Source organism: Dendrobates tinctorius, unplaced genomic scaffold (genome assembly GCF_039654945.1).
Source record: "Dendrobates tinctorius isolate UK_male_01 unplaced genomic scaffold, ASM3965494v1 ptg000206l, whole genome shotgun sequence".
NCBI lineage: Eukaryota > Metazoa > Chordata > Amphibia > Anura > Dendrobatidae > Dendrobates > Dendrobates tinctorius.
In genome coordinates, this window is record NW_027361873.1 from 3,814,213 (window position 1) to 3,826,548 (window position 12,336).

The following is a 12,336-nucleotide window of genomic DNA, read 5'->3' on the forward strand; positions in this document are numbered from 1 at the left end:
CCTAATGAGATAATTAAGGAAATGGTATGTGTAATATTCATTCTCCTAATGAAGGCTTCATTATTTTTTTTCATGTGCTTCACTTGGGGACATTAAACTATGTGTCGTCCAAAAGCAGCCCAAACAGTCTTAAAACATAAAACTGAGTTAAGTAAATTCCTCAGGCCGTGACCCAAACTACTGTCATTTGCAGCTCCCTTCTGCCCAGGCTCGTATACGCTGAGGCAAAAGTTTCGTTTTCATGGTTGATGTACTCCACAGTGTCGGCGTTGTCTGGTCATTCTGTTTAAATAAGTCAAACAGATGTTGTTTCCCATTAAAAAGGGACAGACTAATGGCTCCAAGATGTTGATTGGAAGTAGAACCTCATGGTTCTTTCATTGTCCCTACATTGTAAGTTCCCAAACCGAGAAGACTGACATCCATTGTCACAATCTGCTGATGAATCGTAAAAAAGTTGCCAAACCGAATGAGAAGGGAATATGTCCACCAAAACACGGACTGTCTTACATAGGGGGTAGAAGGACTGGTCGATTCAAGGCGAAGGCAGTCTTGTCCCAACGAGAGAGAAGGGCGATCAGCAGTGTCCTGGTATGAAACTGATAAAACAGAATTGCCTCAGAGGCCACCACCATCTTGCCCAGGATGCTCATGCAAAAGCGGAGGGGAAATATATGCCAGTTTGAAAAAAAAAAAAAATACAGTATATTGTCCTCTGGAAGGAAAACTTTCACTTGGACCGGGTTGAACAGCATCCCCAGAAAGATGTGACATTGAACTGGAATCAAAGAAGACTTCAATTTGTTGACAATCCGTGTTAATTGGGAAAGGGTGTCCAGGGTGATCTGCAGACCTTTGAGATTTATCGAATAAAAGGGAGCCTTGATGAGAATGTTATCCAGGAAGGGGATGTCTACAGTCCCACTGACATGCATAAGGGCAATGATGATTGCTATGACCTTTGTAAACACCATGGCCAGGGAAAGCCACAAAGTTGAAGTGGGACTGATGCACTTCAAACGAAGGAACTTATGCTGACTTGGGAAGATGGGAATGTAGCGATGGGCAGTTTGGATATCCACTGAGCATAGGAATTCCCCAGGTTCCATGGAGGGTAATGACAGAACGAGGAGACTCCATCCTGAAGCAGCAGAGTTGGACATGCTTGTTCAAACATTTCAAGTCCATAATGGGCTGGGCTCAACCATCCTTGGACATGATGAAAAGTTTTGAACAGTTCTTTGACAGGAGTCGTAACAATAACACCTGATCAGAGGAGAGAGGAACTGGCCTGGGAAAAAAGCTGACGTCAATAAGAGAGTCCACGGATGATGGGATGGAAGTAAACGAACTTGCAGAAAAATCTGTGAATTCTATCTTGTATCTGGAGGAGACAATTTCCCTCATCCCAGCATTGTCGACTGCAAAAAGCCACACATCCTGGAATAGAAGTTGACTGCCCACCCGAAGAATGTACTTGGGGAATGGAGAATCCTGTCATGCTTGCTTGAAAACTTGTTTACTCTGGTTCTAGAAGGCTTATCTGACTGTGTGGATGGAAAGCTGGGACTGGTTTGAAGGATGGTGTCTTTTTATCCTGAGGTACTGAAGGCCTCTCTTGGTGATTCGAAATTACCTGATGAAAGGGCTGAAACTGATGAGACTTTCGCCTGAAAGCGGAGTATCTCATCTTTGCCTGTGTTAGCAGGGTGCTCTTGCTGTTGGTAGCATTCGAAATTATCTTGTCTAATTTAGAACTTAACAAATGGGATCCCTGAAAAGGAAGGCCCCTGAGGGATTTCTTGGATGTGGAAATGGAGTCCAAGAACTTGAACCAAAGAATGCGGCGGTTTGCCACAATGTTGTTGAAGCTCGAGGAGAACAGCTACCAGCTTCAAGAGAGGTAGAGCAGAAATACTGACCTGAATGGTCTGCAGAAACCTCTTCTAAGGGCCCCGTCACACATAGCGATCTCGCTAGCGAGATCGCTGCTGAGTCACAAATTTTGTGACACAACAGCGATCTCACCAGCGAGATCTCTGTGTGTGACAGCGATCAGCGACCGGCCCCCCTGCCGGTATCGCTGATCGCTGTAGGAAAGCCCAGGACTTTTCTTTGGTCGCTTGTCTCCCGCTGGCCAGCATGCATCGCTGCGTGTGACAGGCGGGAGACCAGCGATCAGCTGGTAACTAACGTACACATCGGGGATCCAAGGGACATGCATCCCTTAGAAACCCGATGTGTACGTTAGTTACCAGCGCGCTGATGCAGGGAGCTAACTAATGTACACATCTGGTATCTAAGGGACGCAGCGATCACACAGCGACTTACTAGCGATCCTGACATGTTGATATAGTTGTCGGGATCGCTGGTGAGTCGTTATGTGTCACGGGGCCCTTAGAGTGGGAGAGTTGTGGACTTTTATAAACGAAAGATTAGTCTACCACTGCGGGGGAGGAGGCCCAGGTCGCAACAAGTTCCACTGGAAAAGGAGATAAACTGTTCATATGATTCTCTCTGTGGAAACAGCTTTCATGATGCACCCACTCTGTCTATCACCACGCTGAACTTGGTGTGGTTAGGAAAATATTTGGTGGTGACCCTGATTCTTCTGAAAGACACTGTCTCTGCAGGGGGAAAAGGGATCCACTATCTTTACATTCATTAACTGGTTCACCGCATTATCAAAACTATCGACCATGTCCCTCAGCTTGAGATCCTGATTGCAAACCAGATCAGAGTCAGAATTGTGGTTCGATTCATGTAGTGACTGAGCATCTGTAGAAGGATAGTGAGATAGTGTGTGACATCTAGGAGAAGTGAAAAAATAATTGCCCATGCAGAGGGGAAGAGGGCTCATGAGCTAAAGGATGTGTACAGCCAGGTGAGTGCAAGCGTTGGCTTATGAGAAGAACCTGAAGCAGAGGGAAGAAGCTGTGCCAGTGGGAGGGCAAAGAGAAGCTGCTTGTATTGAGCAACAAGCATTCACAAAAAGATGTAGATCCCTGGGGAGAAAGAAAGAGGTGGGTGGCCAGGTTCAAGACTGGGGAGGTACGGAGTGTGGCCACGATAGCCGCTAAGCCAAACGGAAGTTGAGGATCAAGTTAAAGTCCCAACCTCGAGTAAAGCACTAAAGAGTTGCCATGGGACCAAGGGAGCCAACATATTAGGATGTTGTGAATGGGCTATATTCGCCTATCCTGAAAAGGCAAGGCCCATCTGCACCAGTATCTGAACGCCGACTGCGTCAGTAAAGGGTCCTGCTATCCAGACGGAAGGGAATACAGCCTGCACAATTATAGACTGTGCTCTCTGCCTTTTCTTGGAATTATAAAAAACACCACAGGTAGAGAAGTGTCTGAAGATTCAGACCTATCTCTGCCTATGTGGCAATGAGATAAACTAAGTAGCCTGCTAAGGAGAAGCCTACTTTTTTTTCCCTTAAAGTGTAAAAGTTTTAATTTCTATTTCATAAATAAATAGTACACAAAAAATAAGCAACTTTGTAATATGTCTTATCAGAGAAATCTACTTCCTTCTCTGTCAGAATTGATCAGTCATCATCAAAATTCTCAATTCTGAGGTAAAATCTGTATTCAATAAGGACACACTTTACTCCCATAACTGAGATTTTGTGGGCGAGGCCCCTCAGGGTCCGATTTTGTGGGCGGGGCCCCTCAGGGTCCGATTTTGTGGGCGGGGCCCCTCAGGGTCCGATTTTGTGGGCGGGGCCCCTCAGGGTCTGATTTGGTGGCCGGGGCCCCTCAGGGTCCGATTCAGTGGATGGGGCCCCTCAGGGTCTGATTTGGTGGGTGAGGCCACTCTGGGTCCGATTTGGTGGGAGGGGCCCCTCAGGGTCCGATTTGGTGGGCGGGGCCCCTCAGGGTCCGATTTGGTTGGCGGGGCCACTCTGGGTCCGATTTTGTGGCAGGGGCCACTCTGGGTCCGATTTGGTGAGCGGGGCCACTCTGGGTCCGATTTGGTGAGCGGGGCCACTCTAGGTCCGATTTGGAGGCCAGGGTGGCTCAGCCTCTGATTTGGAGCCTGGGGTCACTCAGCTTTCGATTTGGCGTGCCGGCCCTTTAAGAATCACTTTGGCGCGCCGGCCCTTTAACCCCTTCATGACCCAGCCTATTTTGACCTTAATGACCTGGCCATTGTTTTGCAATTCTGACCAGTGTCCCTTTATGAGGTAATAACTCAGGAATGCTTCAACAGATCCTAGCGATTCTGAGAATGTTTTTTTTGTGACATATTGGGCTTCATGTTAGTGGTAAATTTAGGTCGTTAATTATGCGTTTATTTGTGAAAAAAATCAGAAATTTGGCGAAAATTTCGCAATTTTCAAATTTTGAATTGTTATTCTGTTAAACCAGAGAGTTATGTGACACAAAATAGTTACTAAATAACATTTCCCACATGTCTACTTTACATCAGCATAATTTTGGAAACAAATTTTTTTTTTTTAGGAAGTTATAAGGGTTAAAAGTTGACCAGCGATTTCTCATTTTTACAACAAAATTTACAAAACCATTTTTTTTAGGGACCACCTCACATTTGAAGTCACTTTGAGGGGTCTATATGGCAGAAGATACCAAAAAGTGACACCATTCTTAGCGCTTGCCATGCCGCATTTGGAGAGCCCCTGTGCGCCTAAACATTGGAGCTCCCCAACAAGTGACCCGATTTTGGAAACTAGACCCCCCCAAGGAACTTATCTAGATGCATAGTGATCACTTTGAACCCCCAGGTGCTTCACAAATTGATCCGTAAAAAAAAAAATACTTTTTTTCACAAAAATTATCTTTTAGCCTCAGTTTTTTCATTTTCACATGGATAACAGGATAAAATGGATCCTAAAATTTGTTGGGCAATTTCTCCTGAGCACACCAATACCTCATATGTGGTCATAAACCACTGTTTTGGTGCACGGCAGGGCCCAGAAGGGAAGGAGCACCATTTGACTTTTTGAATGGAAAATTAGCTCCAATCGTTAGCGGACACCATGTCGCATTTGGAGAGCTCCTGTGTGTCTAAACATTGGAGCTCCCCCACAAGTGACCCCATTATGGAAACTAGACCCCTTAAGGAACTTATCTAGATGTGTAGTGAGCACCTTGAACCCCCAAGTGCTTCACAAAAGTTTATAACGTAGAGCAGTGAAAAGAGCAGGCTATTTTTTATTTTTACAAGGGTAACAGGAGAAATTGGACCACATAAGTTGTCCAGTTTGTCCTGAGTACTCTGGTACCCCATATGTGAGGGGGAACCACTGTTTGGGCGCAGGGCTCAGAAGGGAAGGAGCACCATTTGACTTTTTGAAATGAAAATTAGCTCCAATCGTTAGCGGACACCAAGTCGTGTTTGGAGATCCCCTGTGTGCCTAAACTTTGGAGCTTCCCCACAAATGACCCCATTTTGGAAACTAGACCCCCTAAGGAACTTATCTAGATGCATAGTGAGCACTTTGAACCTCCAGGTGCTTCACAGAAGTTTATAACGCAGAGCCGTGAAAATAAAAAAAAAATTTTTTTCTTAAAAAAAATATTTTTTAGTCCGCAACTTTCTATTTTCACAAGGATAACAGGATAAATTGGACCCCAAAAGTTGTTGTACAGTTTGTCCTGAGTACTTGTTCCCCATATGTGGGGGGGACCACTGTTTGGGCACACGTCGGGGCTCAGCAGGGAAGTAGTGACATTTTGAAATGCTGACTTTGATGGCATGGTCTGCGGGCGTCATGTTACATTTGCAGAGCCCCTGTGTGCCTAAACAGTAGAAACAACCCACATGTGACCTCATTTTGGAAACTAGACCCCCCAAGGAACTTATCTAGATGTGTGGTGAGCACCTTGAACCCCCAAATGCTTCACAGAAGTTTATAACGCAGAGCCGTGAAAATAAAAAAGTTTTTTTCCTCAAAATAAATGATTTTTGGCTCGCAATTTTTTTTTCACAAGGGTAACAGGATAAATTGGACCCCAAAAGTTGTTGTCCAGTTTGTCCTGAGTACGCTGATACCCCATATGTGGGGGATGACCACTGTATGGGCACACGTCAGGGCTCGGAAGGGAAATAGTGACATTTTGAAATGCTCACTTTGATGGAATGGTCTGCGGGCATCATGTTACATTTGCAGAGCCCTTGATGTACCTAAACTGTGGAACCCCCCCACAAGTGACCCCATTTTGGAAACTAGACCTCATAAGGAACTTGCCTAGATGTGTGGTGAGCACCTTGAACCCCCAAGTGCTTCACAGAAGATTATAACGCAAAGCCATGAAAATAAAAAAATCATTTTTTTTTCCTCAAAAATGATTTTTTAGCAGGCAAATTTTTATTTTCACAAGGGTAACAGGAGAAATTGGACCCCAAAAGTTGTTGTACAGTTTATTCTGAGTACACTGGTACCCCATATGTGGGGAGGAACCATTGTTTGGGCACACGTCAGGGCTCGGAATGGAAGTAGTGACGTTTTGAAACGTAGACTTTGATGGAATAGTCTGCGGTCGTCATTACGTTTGCAGAGCCCCTGATGTGCCTAAACAGTGGAAACCCCCCACAAGTGACCCCATTTTGGAAACTAGACCTTCCAAGGAACTTATGTAGATGTGTTGTGATCACTTTGAACCCCCAAGTGCTTCACAGAAGTTTATAATGCAGAGACGTGAAAATGAAAAAATCATTTTTTTTCCACAAAAATAATTTTTTAGCCAGCCCCCAATTTTTTATTTTCCCAAGGGTAACAGGAGAAATTAGTCCCAAAAATTTGTTGTGCAATTTTTCCTGAGTACGCTGATACCCCATATGTTGGGGTAAACCACTGATTGGGCACACGTCGGGGCTTGGAAGGGAGGGAGCACCGTTTAAGTTTTTGAACGCAAAATTGGCTGGAATCAATGGTTGCACCATGTCGCGATTGGAGACCCCCTGATGTGGAAACCCATCAATTCTAACTTCAGCCCTAACCCCAACACATCCCTAACCCTAATCCCAACCATAACCCTAACCCCAACACACCCCTAACCCTAATTCCAACCCTAACCCTATTTCCAATCCTAACCCTAACCCTCTTTCCAACCCTAACCCTCTCTCCAACCCTAACCCTAATGGAAAAATAAAAATATTTTCTTTATTTTATTAGTTGTGCCTACCTATGGGGGTGATAATCGGGGGGTTTATTTACTTTTTATTTCATTTTGAAATCGGGGGAGGAAGCTAAATAGCGCAACGTGCGTTGGGGTCCATTTCTCCACTAATTAGTAAGTCTGGGTCTTGGCTTATCTTTTCTGGACATATTTATTTTTGCACTTGTTGGATTCTGGCTCTATTACAACTGGTAACCCTATATTATATTATTGGCATATGATTAAGTCCTCTGTCTTCAGATGTCTACATGGCAGATCTGTTTTTTGGATCGCTTTATTATTAGTTGTAGACTTGTGGATTTATTTGGACAAATTTTCTTTATGCACTATTGCACTTTAATCTATTGGAGATTAAAAAAACTCCCCTTTTTTTCTTTTTTTTCTTGTACACATATATAGCTGCTAAAATTTGCAACTTTGCCTTATCATATATTTCAGTATATATGTGCACATACAGTACAGACCAAAAGTTTGGACACGCCTTCTCATTCAAAGAGTTTTCTTTATTTTCATGACTATGAAAATTGTAGCTTCACTCTGAAGGCATCAAAACTATGAATTAATACATGTGGAATTATATAATTAACAAAACAGTGTGAAACAACTGAAAATATGTCTTATATTCTAGGTTCTTCAAAGTAGCCACCGTTTGCTTGGATTACTGCTTTGCACACTCTTGGCATTCTCTTGATGAGCTTCAAGAGGTAGTCACCGGAAATGGTTTTCACTTCACAGGTGTGCCCTGTCAGGTTTAATAAGTGGGATTTCTTACCTTGTAAATGGGGTTGGGACCATCAGTTGTGTTGTACAGAAGTCTGGTGGATACACAGCTGATAGTCCTACTGAATAGACTGTTAGAATTTGTATTATGGCTAGAAAAAAGCAGCTAAGCAAAGAAAAACGAGTGGCCATCATTACTTTAAGAAATGAAGGTCAGTCAGTCTGAAAAATTGGGAAAACTTTGAAAGTGTCCCCAAGTGCAGTGGCAAAAATCATCAAGCGCTACAAAGAAACTGGCTCACATGTGGACCACCCCAGGAAAGGAAGACCAAGAGTCACCTCTGCTGCAGAGGATAAGTTCATCCAAGTCACCAGCCTCAGAAATCGCAGGTTAACAGCAGCTCAGATTAGAGACCAGGTCAATGCCACACAGAGTTCTAGCAGCAGACATCTCTACAACAACTGTTAAGAGGAGACTTTGTGCAGCAGGCCCTCATGGTAAAATAGCTGCTAGGAAACCACTGCTAAGGACAGGCAACAAGTAGAAGAGACTTGTTTGGGCTAAAGAACACAAGGAATGGACATTAGACCAGTGGAAATCTGTGCTTTGGTCTGATGAGTCCAAATTTGAGATCTTTGGTTCCAACGACAGTGTCTTTGTTGGACGCAGAAAAGGTGAATGGATGGACTCTACATGAATGGTTCCCACCGTGAAGCATGGAGGAGGAGGTGTGATGGTGTGGGGGTGCTTTGCTGGTGACACTGTTGGGGATTTATTCAAAATTGAAGGCATACTGAACCAGCATGGCTACCACAGCATATTGCAGCGGCATGCTATTTCCATCCGGTTTGCGTTTAGTTGGACCATCTTTTATTTTTCAACAGGACAATGACCCCACACACACCTCCAGGCTTCGTAAGGACTATTTGACCAAGAAGGAGAGTGATGGGGTGCTACGCCAGATGACCTGGCCTCCACAGTCACCAGACCTGAACCCAATCGAGATGGTTTGGGGTGAGCTGGACCGTGAGTGAAGGCAAAAGGGCCAACAAGTGCTAAGCATCGCTGGGATCTCCTTCAAGACTGTTGGAAGACCATTTCCAGTGACTACCTCTTGAAGCTCATCAAGAGAATGCCAAGAGTGTGCAAAGCCGTAATCCAAGCAAAAGGTGGCTACTTTGAAGAACCTAGAATATAAGACATATTTTCAGTTGTTTCACAATTTTTGTTAATTATATAATTCCACATGTGTTAATTCATAGTTTTGATGCCTTCAGAGTGAATCTACAATTTTCATAGTTATGAAAATAAAGAAAACTCTTTGAATGAGGTGTGTCCAAAGTTTTGGTCTGTACTGTACTATATGAAGCCAATTCTTGTGCAATTGTTTATATATTTGCCAACTAGATACCCTCTCTTACCTATATGTGGATACTAAGTGTCGCTGACTCCCTTATATATTGTAATATTTGATCGATTCATTATTGGTATTTTACTATTCATTTTGGAAGAAAATAATAAAATTTATATTTTTATTCTATTACTCCTTATTCCATTTTTTCTTTTTTGGGTGTCATTTCTCGGTGTGATGGATGAGCTATGATATATTAGCCTTTTTTGGTTTGCTGATAAGATTTTATGTAGATAGGAGGGTGGAGCTCTGTCTCTATCTCCTCCCATCTAGAATTGTATCCATAGTTACGGCCATCTCCCATCTCAGTAAAGGGAAAGTCTGTCCTCACTGAATCCAAATTTTACCTCCACAATTTGGAATTTTGATAATGACTGATCAGTCTTGTCAGCGAAAGAAGCACATTTTTCTGATAAGATATATTACGAAGTTGCTTATTTTCATGTGTACTATTGATTTATGAAATAAATTAAAATAGCAATTATTCTTTAATCCCTTTACGACCTTTGATGTATAGGTACATCCAAGATTGCCTCTCTCCCATTGACTCGAGCTCCGGCGATGAGCTCGCAACATTTCTGGCACGTTGCTGATTTCATCAGCTGACATGTGCCCCTTACAGCCACAAGTGGAATCCACCTGCGGCTGTTAACATGTTAAATGCCACTGTCAAGTTCCGACAGTGACATTTATCAGCCACGCCGGAAGCGCGTCATATACCCCACCCACCAGCTCCCCTGCGTCACATGACTGCGGATTGCCAATGGGTTGGCATGACAACTCGAGGTCTACAGAAAACTGCTCTGCAGCAGATGAGCACTTTTCCTACACGGCAGGGCTGAAGCCCTGCTATGTGTCGCATAAGCGATCGAATGCAGCTACTGGTCTCCCATGGAGACTATTAAAGGCAGTAAAAATTAAAAAAAAAAAAGTTTCTAAAAATAAAATATATATATATATATATAGCTCAAACCACCCCTCTTTTGTCCCATTCAAAACAAAACAAATAAAAAAAAAATACACATTTGGTATCCTCGCATTCAGAATTGCCCAACCTATCAATATATAAAAAGAATTCATCTGATTTGGTAAACAACGAAATGGGGAAAATAATCAAACTCCAGAATTAAGTTTTTTTTGGTCGCTTAAACATTGCATTAAAAGGCAATAACGGGCGAGCAAAAGGTCGTATCTACATCAGATTGGTATCAATAAAAACATCAGCGCGGCACGCAAAAAATAAGCCCAGATCACTAAAAAACAAGATGCTATGGGTCTTAGAAAATGCGTTTTATTTATTTTTTTTTATTTTTTTTTAAACTTTGAATTTTTTTTCACCACTTAAATAAAAAAGAACCTAGACATGTTTGGTGTCTATGAACATGTAATGACATGGAGAATCATAATGGCAGGTCAGTTTTAGCATTTAGTGAACATGGTAAAAAAAAAAAAAATTGTGGAATTGCACTTTTTTGCAATTTCACCGCACTTGGAATTTTTTTCCTATTTTCCAGTACATGATATGGTAAAACCAATGGTGTCGTTCAATTACAACTCTTCCCGCAAAAAAACAAGCCCTCACATGGCCATATTGATGGAAAAATAAAAAAGTTATGGCTCTGGGAAGAAGGGGAGCAAATAATGAAAACTGAAAAACCCAAGGAGGTAAAGGGGTTACGTGTATTTCTTAGTGTCAGTCTCATGGTGGCAGCAGCATACACCCACGGTTTCCGGTGTTCCCCAATGAAGCGCATGAGAAACCCCTTTTAACAAGTCCTCAGTTGCCCTGTAGCACAGGAGGAATCCAGCATTGCATAGTTCTTCTCATTAAAATGAATGAGTTGTAGGTGTAATGAACAAACATGCCAGATAGTTCAGAATGATGGATACTCTTGTAGCTTGTAACACTTATGCATAAATCCCAAATGTAAAAAATGGTACGTTCAGTCTATTTAGATCCTTAGCATTTCTAATTCTACTTTACTGAAAAAAAAAAAAATAATGGTATGCCACAAATATGCGTAACTGAACCTATGCTGGTGTCACACAATTCAGAAAATGTCTGCTGTACAAATCTGTTCTGTACATCTGTTTCTGTGATTTCACGCAAACCCTACTCAGAAGGATTGGACAGATTTCTGCTGTAGAACTGCAGTATGCGAGCATACTAAATGCTGCTAGACGTTAAGCCCAAAAGAGGTCTTGTCCTACACCCCATGGCTGCAGCAGCTGCCCATCCCCGGAAGAGCAGTATGGCTGAGAGCATAGCGCGCTCTGGAGAGGCCACTGTAATAGCACAAAGAAATTACCATTAGACTTCTGATAAAATAATACTATTGTTATTTTATTTATTTCCTACTATAAGATACACCTCATCTGTTTAGATATCAAAAAATAGGAAAACAGTGTTTTCTACTAAATAAATCTTCCCTGGTGATGTCAATAAGTGGAGGAGTAAACACCACTTATTTTTATACTGTGAGGTAGAAGTGAGAGGTGAGTGTTTCTATGCAACATATGTATTATACACACACAGCTCTGCAGCCTCCACAAAATGTACACTAGCAACTCACAAATACAGTTGTGGCCAAAAGTATTGACACCCCTGCAATTCTGTCAGATAATACTCAGTTTCTTCCTGAAAATGATTGCAAACACAAATTCTTTGGTAGTATTTTCTTCATTTAATTTGTCTTAAATGAAAAAACACAAAAGAGAATGAAGCAAAAAAGCAAAACATTGATCATTTCACACAAAACTCCAAAACTGGGCCAGACAAAAGTATTGGCACCCTCAGCCTAATACTTGGTTGCACAACCTTTAGCCAAAATAACTGCGACCAACCGCTTCCGGTAACCATCAATGAGTTTCTTACAATGCTCTGCTGGAATTTTAGACCATTCTTCTTTGGCAAACTGCTCCAGGTCCCTGATATTAGAAGGGTGCCTTCTCCAAACTGCCATTTTTAGATCTCTCCACAGGTGTTCTATGGGATTCAGGTCTGGACTCATTGCTGGCCACCTTAGAAGTCTCCAGTGCTTTCTCTCAAACCATTT

At 42.5% G+C, this 12,336-nt stretch overlaps 1 protein-coding gene across 3 annotated transcripts in view; it reads left to right on the forward strand.

Moving 5' to 3' along the window:
* Nucleotides 1–12,336, forward strand: part of CFAP73 (cilia and flagella associated protein 73) — a 72,819-nt gene that overhangs the window by 45,964 nt on the left and 14,519 nt on the right. The window lies entirely within an intron of this gene.